Source organism: Rattus norvegicus, chromosome 14 (assembly GCF_036323735.1).
Source record: "Rattus norvegicus strain BN/NHsdMcwi chromosome 14, GRCr8, whole genome shotgun sequence".
Taxonomy (NCBI): Eukaryota; Metazoa; Chordata; class Mammalia; order Rodentia; family Muridae; genus Rattus; species Rattus norvegicus.
The window spans coordinates 23,355,698-23,368,217 of NC_086032.1; the positions used below are offsets into that span (position 1 = coordinate 23,355,698).

Consider the following 12,520-nt stretch of genomic DNA (forward strand, 5'->3'; position numbering starts at 1 on the left):
TAATAAATGAAGGACATATTTTAAATCTTTCAGTGAAAAATTACTTTTTAACATTAGATTTTTAGGTATATATTTGAATATTTATTTATTTATTTACTTATTTATTGGATTTTTTACTTACATTTCAAATGTTATTCCCTTTCCTGGTTTCCCGGCCATAAGTCCCCTATCCCATCCCCCTTCTCCTCTTATATAAGGGTATCCCCAATCCCCAACCACCACCCCCATTCCCACCTCCCTCCCCTGACATTCTCTGGATGCCCAGCCTTGGCAGGACCAAGGGTTTCTCCTCCCATTGGTGCCCAATATGTAGCCATCGTCTGCTACATATGAAGCTGGAGCCATGGGTCTGTCCACGTGTATACTTTGGGTAGTGGTTGAATCCCTGGGAGCTCTGATTGGTTGTTATTGTTGTTCTTAGGGGGTTGCAAGCCCCTTTGGCTCCTTCAGTCCTTTCTCTAATTCCTACAGTGGGGACCCCATTCTCTGTTCAATGGTTTGCTGCTAGCTTTTGCCTCTGTATTTGTCATACTCTGGGAGAGCCTCTCAGGAGACAGCTATATAAGGCTCCTGTCATCATGTACTTCTTGGCTTCATAGATACTATCTAGTTTTGATGGCCGTATATAAATATCAGATATTCCCAAATGTTTCAAAAAATAGTTTTCATTTATTAACCCAAGGTTCTATTTAAAATCTTGTTAAAGAATAAACAGTCTCAGGTCTCCTTTCACAGTATTTTGAGGTTTATAATAATAGAAAAAATTTAAGGTATTATTTTGATTATGCCATAGACATTACAGTCATGTAACAAGAATTAGGTTTGCCTCAAGACAATTTACTTGTCTTATGTCAGTTAAAATCTCAACAATTCTATGTAATATTATCTAGGAATGGGAGATCATCTTTCTTCCTTTATGTCGTCAAATGGCAATTAAAGAAAACAGTTTGAAATAATATTAATCATGTGTAAAATGATCGTTTTCCTATATATTAAAGATAAATAAACCAATGAAACATAATACTGATTGTGGAAGGATAATTGTGATTGCACATCAGAAAAGTGTGTGTGTGCGTGTGTGTGTGTGTGTGTGTGTGTGTGTGTGTAATGGTATGTAATCACTTTTAGTCTGAATTTATAATTTATCATGCAGCTTGTAAGCTAGATAATTAGTCATCCAAAATTGCAACATATCAGCTAATCTTATGTAAGATGATGTGAAAATATTAAGAAAATAAAGCCTTAAGAAGTGAATCTTTGATTGGATTTGCTTAGAGTTTTTAAGAAGAATCTTTTGTTGACCTGCTGAGAAATTTTAAGAAGAATGGTACATTAGGATTTTTTTTTTAACCTTTGCCCTGTACAGTTGATGAAATACTGACAGTAACTTAGAAGGTGTCCTCTGTTTTCAACTTCCTTTGCTTTTCATGTTCCCTGATTCTGTGTGCTCTTGTTTATTCCTCAAGTTCTATATGGACTTATTCCCTATAAACTAGCACTGCCAATTCCTCCAAGAAGCAGACTACAAATTGTGGCTCCCTACTCCTTAGTTACTAACTCAGAATACACATTTTGTAATCACTTCTTGTAACATATAAGAAATTTGATGCTTGCGCAAGGCTGTTCTACACCTAATTGTATGATGCAAATGCTAGAAAATGAGAATTAGGCCCAAACTATTATCTCTCTGATCTCTTCTATCTTCATTTGAAGTAATGTTTGCACAGAACAATAACTTGAGATGCTCTATAGAGAAGGGATCAGGCAACACCACACAGTTGGTAGCATATCCAGTTTATCTGATTGCTGTATAGTCTTTATGAACAAAGCTCCAAGTTGGAGAGGCAGCTCAGTAGTTAAGAGCATTTGCTGTGCAACCATAGGAGCAGAATTTAGATCTCAGCATTCATATGCAAACTTTAGTGACAATGCTGAGGGTTCCAGCATTCACTGAGATTCACTGGGACCTGTTGGCTTTTATTATAGCCAAGGGGAGACAAAGCCCAGGTTCAAGGATAAACTTCCACAAAGGAGTAGCAGAGGAAGAACTGCAGCTCCTGCATTTGTTTTCTATATATACTCACCACCACACTCTCACTATATGGACATGCACAGGCAGATAAATACACACACAAAAGTATGCACACACAAACATTCGCACACTGGTGTGCACACATGGACATACAAAAATACACACATATATGTCTACAAATACACATGCACACACAAGTGTAGGCACATAGAGATATACACACACAGTTATGCACACATACACATTTAGGTGTACACACTCAAACACATGCATGTACACAAACATACACAGGTGTGCACAATATAAGTTTACACACATGTACACATATGTACACACAGGCATACACACAAATGTATACATATACACAGACATATACACATATAGGTATAAAATAAGCACAAACACTTACACATACATGCAGACATATAGGTATACACAAATACACACAGGAATATATACATGTACACACACAGACTTACAGACAGAGATATACACACCTGCATACCAGTGTACATATTGGTGTACATATATGCAAACACATATACATACATGTAAGTGTACACACAGCTGTAAACACATACATGCATGCAAATATTGCTGTACACTCATATACTCAACAATATATATAACATGTATGCACACAGACATACATATACACCACATACACAGGTTTATACAAATAAACACATGTACACACAGACATACACATTTGTACACACAGACATACCCACATGCATGGACCCCCATAAACACACTATGTATCCAATATCCTGAAGCTGGGTACCCTAGTTTTAGTTTCCAAGGCCCTCAGAGCACATAACAAGTCCTACCTGCATCTGTGATCATTATTGCTTATGTCCATAATGACATGGCTGAAATCAACTGCTTAAATTCTTCAACTTCAGAGCTGTATAATTATCATTCACATTATTATACACTTCAGGAACAACAGTGATGTTAATAGTATAACAATATCTCTATTATCCATTTAAATATCTGGCCTCATATATTCTACTATTTTGCATTACTGCAGAGTTTGTTTAAAACGGGATTTATATGTATAAAATGATATTAAATTAATACATCATATCCATGGATTTAAAATCAAAGGTCCCCCATCTCTTTTGTTTGTTCGTATGTCTGTATGTTTGAGATAATGTCTTAGAATGTAGCCTTGACTGGCCTCGAATTTTGCTTTGAAGACAAGGCAGGTCTTGAATTGATATAAACTTGCATGTTTGAGCTCCTGGGTGCTGAAAATTAAAGATGTGTACCACTATTCCTCGCCAAATGTTTTTCTTTTATTTCTGAAGAGGAAACATGTTTGATCCTGGACAATTCTAGCCAAGTAACTGACTATTCCTGAGAACACTATACAGAATTATGCTTATAAAAATTTTAACTTATAGCATAAGTAATAAATCCTTTCTAATTATTTTGGTACATTGATCCTTGGAACAAATTAGCTACCCTTTGTGGAATGATCATGTGTAGATGTTCTAACAGTAGCATTTACTGATGGCTATGAAACTAGCAAATGTTAGTCATCAAATATGAGTGGGTCTTCTACAGACAACTATTTCTTAGTATTGAAGCTCTGAATCCACACAACTAAGGGCCTTCACGTTCACTAGACTTTGTTAGAACCCACGGTTTGACAAACATAGTTGTTTTATGCTATCCAGGCTCCTAGTCATTTGCTGTTCAACAATAGGCAACTGGAGTATATGTATTCTGTTAGCACTGTGGCTTTCAATGATAGATAAATGTGCTGGCTTGAATATTAGTGTGTATTATAGCAGTTAGTTTCTGGTTATTTGAGAATGTTATAAAACCTTAAGGATGTAAGCCATGCTGGTGCAAGAATGCCAGTGAGGTGAGACTTTGAGGGTTTATAGCTAAACCGCTTGACTTGTTTTGTTCTCACTGCTGAGTGCATATGACATGTGTTTTTTTTCCTTCTTGATCATTTTGTCTAATCAAGATTTGCCTACAAGCATGGACTCTATCACTTTGGAATCACCCATTAAAATACAATCATATTCCTTTAATTGCTTTGGCTGTGGTATTTTAACTCTGCAATAGAAAACACTAATTCATAGAGTATCATTAACACCTGAGTACTATATAGCCTCTTTATTTTTAGGACTTTAAAGACTTAGATATAATTTTAGACTTTTTTAGGTATAAATATCAAATTATGAATTCTTCATATGGTGAAAGTGTCATCTACTAACTGACCTATCTTACCTGTTCCTCTTTCTGGTCCTTTAATAGTGGATATAAGAAATGTAAAAAGACAATTAATATTAGCATGGTAATTATCCCATCCCTCCACTTATCTGGGCATAGAATTGTGACTTGGAAATTATCTTTCCCCATATTCCATTGGTATGTTTCATCACAATCAACAATATTGCATGTAGCTCATGAGTCTGACACCACCACCTAATAATTTTTATAATGTTTCCATTTGTTTTGTGTTTATTTTTGTTGTTTTCCTTCTCTGGTAGGATTTTAGAAGCTTTTCTTTGCAGCCCCAGTGCTGCTCAATTTTATTATATTTTGTCTCAGCATGAGAATTCATTAAACTGAGCACTCAGCAGACATTGTTAATCTCGAAAACATGGTTTATTTCGGTTCCTTGAAATGATGTACTTCTCTGGTAATTTCTCTTCTATTTTATTTGTTTACTCTCACAGGAACCTCCTATTATTAAAATGTTGCACTGGCTAGATTAATCCTGTGGGCTTTATTTATTTATTTTTCCCTTTCTCTCATTTAGAACAACACTCTAAAATGGTTATTCTGTTTTAATTTCTAAAAGTTGATTTTCTTGCGTTTGTGCTGTCTTTGAAAGAAAGTTTTAATATACTCTATTACATTGTTTGGGTCGTTTGTTCATATGTTGGGTCAGATAATTAACATAAATAAATGTACTTATTATATTGTAAATGGATTTTCTGAAGCAGAAAATTAAGTAAACATGTAGCCAAGCTATTGATATTTCTGAACTGAATGAAGTTTCAAGTAACCTTTATTATATTTTTTTTGGTTCTTTTTTTTTTTTTTTTTTTTTTGGAGCTGGGGACCGAACCCAGGGCCTTGCGCTTCCTAGGCAAGCGCTCTACCACTGAGCTAAATCCCCAACCCCATTATATTTTTAACTTAAACTTTATTTTGTTAATTTGTAAAAGTAATCAGGCTACATATTTATTGGATGACCATGATGTCTTCATAAATGAATACACTATTGAATGACTGATCTTACATAAGTAATACAATTTGTGGATAAGTTCAGTAACAGAAAATTTTACACCATTGAAATAACTATTGTGTCCCCTCACCTACTAAATATTTTAAAATATATTCTGAGTAAGAAACAGGCTTTATGAGGAAACAATGTCAATAAACATGTAGGAATGTGGGGAATGTGAAGGCTGAAGAGCCTGAGTGTTCTGTTCTTAGCCATCCCTCAGTTGTTTGTGGATGCTCCTCTACTGCCTTTAATGTGAAGGAAATACAAATTCTATATCACTACTCTTCCCACCACCTCTTGGGAAAATGGTATCAATTACAGTTCTGTCTGCCTCTCCTCCTCCTTTTCCTCTCCCCTTTTTCTTTCTCAAACCACTATATTCTCTTCTTCCCCCTCCCCCCTTCCCCCTTCCTTCTTCCCCCTTTCCTCTTCCCCATATAACTTTTCTCTTTAGGTTACCCATAAAAAACAATTTGATGAGAAGACTATGAAGAATGCAGCCCGGGTCACCATCGAGTAGTACTACATGTGCCCAGGTAATGACTTCCACACCTACAAGTGAGTGTGCGAGGGGATCACTATCATCCCCAGAAATTGCGAACAAGATAGCTGGTTATGTCCTACATCTCATGAAGCAGATTCAGAAAGGTCCTGTGAGAGGTATCTCTAACAAGTTGAAGGAAGAAGAGGGAGAGAGGAGAGATATTTATGTTTCTGAGGTCTCAGCCCTAGATCAGGAGATCACTGGGGTAGATCCTGACACCAAGGAAATGCTAAAGCTGCTGGACTTTGGCAGTCTCTCCAACCTCCAGGTCATTCAGTCTATGGTTGGGATGCTTACAAAATACCAAGTTTAAATCTGTTATCCCATATGTTCAATAAACCTGAAAACAATAAAAACAAACAGATAAGCAAACAAACAATTTGATGTATTTTTTAAAGAACATCCTCAATTCTACTGATTCTCCACCATGCCATGTCTAAATGAGCTTCAGAAAAGAAGGCTGAATGTTCTTGTGATTTTTCTCTCTGCCTATATTGTGAACTATAGAGCTTTTGATTCTTCACTTAGATATTAGTGTGAAACAAAATCTGATAATAATACAGACTTGCTTTCAAACTCATTTCCTTTTTAACTTTTTAATCTTAAATTTATTTTCTTTAAATGCACCAAGTGGTAATAGTCTACATTAAATTTCACACACATTGTCATTAAACAGAATGAGTCCATGAAGACTAAAGTTAAACTATATTAATCAAGTATGTGTTTAATGTGGCTTTGAATTGTTTACAGTGAGATTTTAAAAATATTTCAATATTGAAATTAATTTGTATTTTGCATGAAGGCATAACTATATATTTAAATATATTGTTTTTCCTACCCTTAGATATTGATAAATACTCTTTTGCCACCAAAATTTAACTCACATGGACCATAGTTAAATTAAGTTGTTAAAAAGAAGGTAAATAAGGAGGGTCCAAAAGAGGTTGTTTTAATCTCACAGAGAAGAGGGAATAAGCTAGCCATCAAGGGGTGGATGGAGGAAGGGGCTGGGTGAGAGAGGGTGTTGTGGAGGGGAACAGAGGTGATCAAGTGTGGGAAGGACCAAAGGAGAGAGAACTGGAAGAAAGAATTAGTAATGGTGGGAGGAAGTCGTTTCTGGGACAAGCTAGAAACCTAAGACAGTGAAACTCCCAGGAATATATGAAGGTGATCTAGCTAAGAGCTCTAGAGATAAGAGATATTTCAGATATGGAATCTGAAAGGGCCATCTCCTATAACCTGGAAAGACTTCTAATGGAGGGATTGAGAAACAAACTCAGACACAAAATCTTTCACCCACAATTTCCTTGCTGACAAGATATACAGAGATAAAGAGATAGCATAATCTAGGTGAATGACCAACCAATGACTATCAACTTGAGACCCATGCCATGAGAGATAGCCCATCCCTGATGCTCTAGACAAATGTAACTGTTGTGCATCTGGAACTCCTAAGACAGAAGCAGAAGCTGTTTCTGACCGTGTTCCCTGCCTTTGGATCTCTTTCTCATAACTGAGCTGCCTTGTTTAGCCTCTGAAGGAGATGTGCCAAGTCTTACTGAAACTTGATATGTCAAGGTTGTTTGATACCCGTGGGAAGCCTTCCCTTTTCTGAGATGGAGGGTGGGTGGAATAAATGTTGTGGGAGGTGAGAGGGAACTGGAAGGATAGGACAGAGGGAAAGCTGCAATCAGGATGTAAAGTATATAATTAATTTTGAGGAAAACAATCTTTAAGGGCTGAAGACAAGGCCAATGGCCTAGTGCTTGCCTAGAAGGCACAAGGCTTACTCTGGGTACAATCCTTAATAATGTCAATTAATGAATAGATAGATAGATAGATAGATAATTGACAGATAAATAATAGATAGATAATAGATAGATAGATAGATAGATAGATAGATAGATAGATAGATAGATAGATAGATAGATGAAAAAGAGAACGTTACTCTACAATGGAGACAGAATGAATTGAGATGGCATATACAAGCAGTGTTTGAGGTAGGCAATTGTAGAAGTTCAGTCTTGGAAAAATATAAACAAGGGAAAGAAACCCTTTAAGAAGTTTCCTGTATTTTGAAAACTGGAGATCAAGAATCACCAGGAAAGATATAGTGAAGTTTCCTTCAAGATTTAAGGACTAATAGAAAAAATCCCTTAGAGCTCCTAGGGACTAAAACACCAACCAAAGGGTACATACACATGGAGGGCCTCATGGCTCCAGCCGCATATGTACCAGAGAATGGCACTGTCTAGCATCAATAGGAGGAGAGGCCCCTCATTCTGTAAAGGCTTGATTCTGCAGTGTAGAGGAATGCCAGGGCTTTGAGGTGGTAGTGAATGGGTGAGAGGGGGAGCACCCTCATAGAAGCAGGGGAGAGGTGATGGGATAGGGGAGTTCTGAAGGGAAAACATGGAAAGAGGATAGCATTTAAAATGTAAATACATATAATATCCAAGAAAAATAAAGAAATAGAGGGAGAGAAATGTTTCAAGTATCGAGGTCCAACATGACAAATACAGTGTTGGGGGAACAAGAAAGAATGGGTTTAAGAAGAGAGTCATTGGAGTGAATTGCCAGGCATTGCAAATCTCTGGAATTGCCTGATCAAGACAGAAAATTCAAGTGGGAGCTGATAGGACATTCAGATAAAAGTGATAAATTCATTTGTACAGCTGAGTCTCAAGGGAATACAAAGTTTGACTTTGCCTTCCTCACTGATGTCATAAACAAGGTCAGCAGGGGTTTTGGTTAAGCTCTTTGCGTTTTTATTGCCAACCTCCTCATTAGACAGCCATCTTTATGTCTTCATATCCCAGGGTTTTCACACCACTCTCCGCACTCGTATTGTGCAGTTTATATGGTGGCTGACCTTTTTATCCATTAAAATCATTGTTGTCCTAATCACAATCCATTCCATTCAGCACTTCCATAATGTCTGTCACTTAGGAAATTAAGTCGGCCATAAAATTAGCATAGTCTGATAGCTTGAAAGTATCATAGAGCATTTTTAAATTGTTGAAGCTTAAAGATGTCTCAGAATTCTCTCAGACATGTTAGAGAGATTATGGATAAAAGGGATGGCACTTGATATTTTCAGGAGAGATGTGGCAAGTAGTCACTTAAGTATAGATAAGAATCAGAATGACACTACTGAAGCACTGCATAGTGATACAATGAGCTCCTGAGCTTATAGCACAGCATGGGTCAGAGGTTATTTAGAGGAGTGACTGATCTACAGACAGTTGCCCTACTAAAATACATCAACCACACACATATGATACCTTTTATATAATCATGCAGATGGAGTTCCCAGCTCATTAGTTAATCTCTCATACACAATATACCTTCGCTCATCCAAGACCATGCATTCATAAGCAGATGGTGTACGTTGACACTGAGCTATAGGGAGCTACAAGACAGGGAGGATGAAATCCCAGTTGAAGTTCTGAGGACTCTCCCCACATTTTCCTTCTTTGAGAAAATATCAACAGTTCAGATATAGTGTCACAGGAGCTCTGCCAAGTATGCCAAGGGATGTTACTCAGAAGAAGGTGTTCCTCAACAGAGAGGGGAAAAAAAAACACCATCATGCTTTGTGTATGAGTTTATTATTTTAAAGATTTGACTTTTATCTGCATCTTAGATCTTTGACATTAAAAAAATAGCTGCTGAGTAAAATATGCATGCTATTCAGTCTTCCTTAAGTATGAGAAAGATGCACGTTTGCCTTCAAAATAAAATTCTGTCACATCACAAATTATCCCCTAAAATATCACTCTTTAATAAGAACCCAAAGATGATTACTGAAATATTATATTTAAGTCAACTGCAAAATTAGTGTATTAAATGACTCTTTTAACCCTGCATATATCTCTGTTATTTAATTCATTAAATGCAGATAATGATAGTATCTGGCATTTTCTTAACATGGTCTTAATAATGACGTGGGGTTTTATTTTTGTGAATGTATCTTATAAATTTAATGTATCATAGAAATTTAGCTTATGATAAAACTTTGTGAAAACATTTTATTTGTAAAGGCAAGCATCTATTGCTTGGGTTATTTATATTAAATATGGAAATAGTTCATGAGTGAGGCATATATTTAAAAAGCTGAGTTGAGGAAATACGAGTTAATGGAAAGAAAAGAAATTGCTTTTGGGCTCAGTCTGTTGCTTACAAAGTGTGGACTGAATTTCAAGGAGAATATGTGTGGTCAAGGACAACTCTATGTCACAGTGGGATTGGTGTGAGAGAGTGGTTCCCAGTAGAAGTCTACAAATCAACGGGTGTTAAGAAAATTAATTTCAGAGCAGTTCTTCTGAAAATATTCTCATGATTACATCACTGGTTTTTATAAAAAATAATTTTAATACTGTTATGCATGGGGTAAGTTGGAACAAAAACATTTAATACTCAGGTTCTATATCTTTTTATTTAGTCTTACTGCCAATATATTAGTTTTGGAGAATATTTTTCTGCTTTATTGAGTACTCTGAATATGCAGTAAAGTTAAGCCATGTCTACTGTATAACTTGAGGTAGTGAGTCCATCAACAAAGGCTAAAGTTTGTCCATCATATAAATTCCTTTCACTGTTTTGTAGTTAAACATCCCTCATCACACTCTGCTTTAGCCAGAGGTGATTTGTATTCTGTCACTGGACCTTGTCCCTTTGACATTTTCATATCATATAAACAAAATCATACAGTGTTTAATTGTTTTCTGGCCAATCTCTTTCAATTAATCTAGGGTTCTTGGAGTTTACCAGTACTTACTTGTATATTTATTTATTTATTTATTCATTTATTTATTTATTTTTATTGGATTTTTAAAATTTCCATTTCAAATGTTATCTCCTTTCGCGTTTTTTTGTCCATAAACCCCCTATCCCATCCCTGACCCCCTTCTACTGTGAGGGTGTTCCCCCTCCACCATCCAACTTTTCCCACCGCCCCCAACCCTGACATTCCCCTATGCAGGTGGTGGGGAAGGGGGGGCAGTGCTGTCCAGCCTTAGCAGGACCAAGGGCTTCTCCACCCATTGGTGCCCAACAAGGCCATCCTCCACTGCATATGCACTGGATCCATGGGTCTGTCCATGTGTACTCTTTGGGTAGTGGTTTAGTCCCTGGGAGTTCTGGTTGGTTGGTATTGCTGTTCTTGTGGGGTTAAAAACCCCTTCAACTCCTTCAATCTTTTCTCTAATTCCTCTAATGAGGGTCATGTTCTCAGTTCAATGGCTTGCTGCTAGCATTTGTCTCTGGATTTGTCATGCTTTCACCAGTACTTTTTAAAAACTCTGATAGTTTATTCCTTTTCAATGTAATATTTTATTATTTTATTATAAGTATAGTACAGTCATATGTAATATTTTATCTTGCATTCGCTAATGAGGATTTTTATTTTTTTTAGGTTTTAGTTGTAGTATTGTAATAATTATAATTGTATGAATTTGATTTGTTTCTATTTAAATGTTCATTGCTTCTCCATTAGCAGCTTAGTTTTTATGTACAAAGTTCTCAAAATATAACATAAAATTATCAACATTGTGTAGTCCTCTTTCAGATTTTATGTTGAATGAAATAATTATTTGTATCTAATATAATTGAACTTGCACATTATAGTGTGTGATTACATTATAAGCTGACATATACTAATAACTATTATTTTAGTGTTTTGTTGGTGTTGTTTTTAAGTGATATACTATTTCCCACGGAAGAGCACACAAATATGTTATCCCATGTCAAATGGTCAAATTTAGTACCATACATATAAGGAACATGTAAGTAATGCATTTGCATATCATTTTAATGTATATACATACATACATATATATGTGTATACACACATGCACGCACACATAACACATACATATATATACATATATGAATATACATGAATGCAACAATTTATTTTAAAAAGAGGCCCTTGAATTTCAAAGATAAGATGAAGTGGCATATGTGTGGGATTTTAGGAAGAAAAGACAAGGGAGAAAAATTGTAACATGTAAAATATGTAAATTTCAATCATTAAGAAAAAGTAACAACAAATGCTGATTTAGATGAGGACAAAAATGAACAAAAAATGAACATTTACATACTCCTTTTGAGAATATAAACTGATTCAGTCGCTATGGAAATTGTATGTAGGCTACCCCCAAAAGTATAAATAGATTTACAATATGACACACCTTTATCACTCCTCAGTATCTACAACAAAGTGTAACCATGGACTTTTCCACCTGCACCTAAGTTTGTGGAAACAATGGCTGTCAGACATGAATTATATATGAATAAATGTCTACCTTTAACTCGTTCCCATTACCTCATAACTCAATTATTTCATTTATGTTATTGTAAGTCCTGCCACATAATTACTTATCTACAGTTTCATGCTTCTATCTCCCTCACCATTTAAGGTGAAGCTCGTCCAGTGCTGACTCTGTTCTAGAGTTCCAATCTCTCTACCAGATGTCAGACCCTCTAATCCTGCCTCAATTCTTTGGCCATCCAGCTTTACATTGGCAGGTGCTGCTTACATACATTGCATAAGAGAGTCTCTCTACACAAATGACTCCAAGTCATATCACAAGGTACTTCCTCATTCTTGCTTATTGAAAAATGTTTCATACTAAGTCATGGAGCTAACCCAAGGATTCATCAACAGAGAATTTTATGAAGA

At 36.0% G+C, this 12,520-nt stretch overlaps 1 long non-coding RNA gene across 1 annotated transcript in view; it reads left to right on the forward strand.

The window, feature by feature from the left end:
• The first annotated feature begins 5,492 nt into the window (after positions 1 to 5,492).
• Positions 5,493 to 12,520, forward strand: part of LOC120096527 (uncharacterized) — a 34,884-nt gene continuing 27,856 nt past the window's right edge. The window contains exons 1-2 of the long non-coding RNA XR_005493036.2: positions 5,493 to 5,599; positions 5,746 to 5,827. This is a non-coding gene — a long non-coding RNA (uncharacterized LOC120096527). The remainder of the gene's footprint in view (positions 5,600 to 5,745; positions 5,828 to 12,520) is intronic.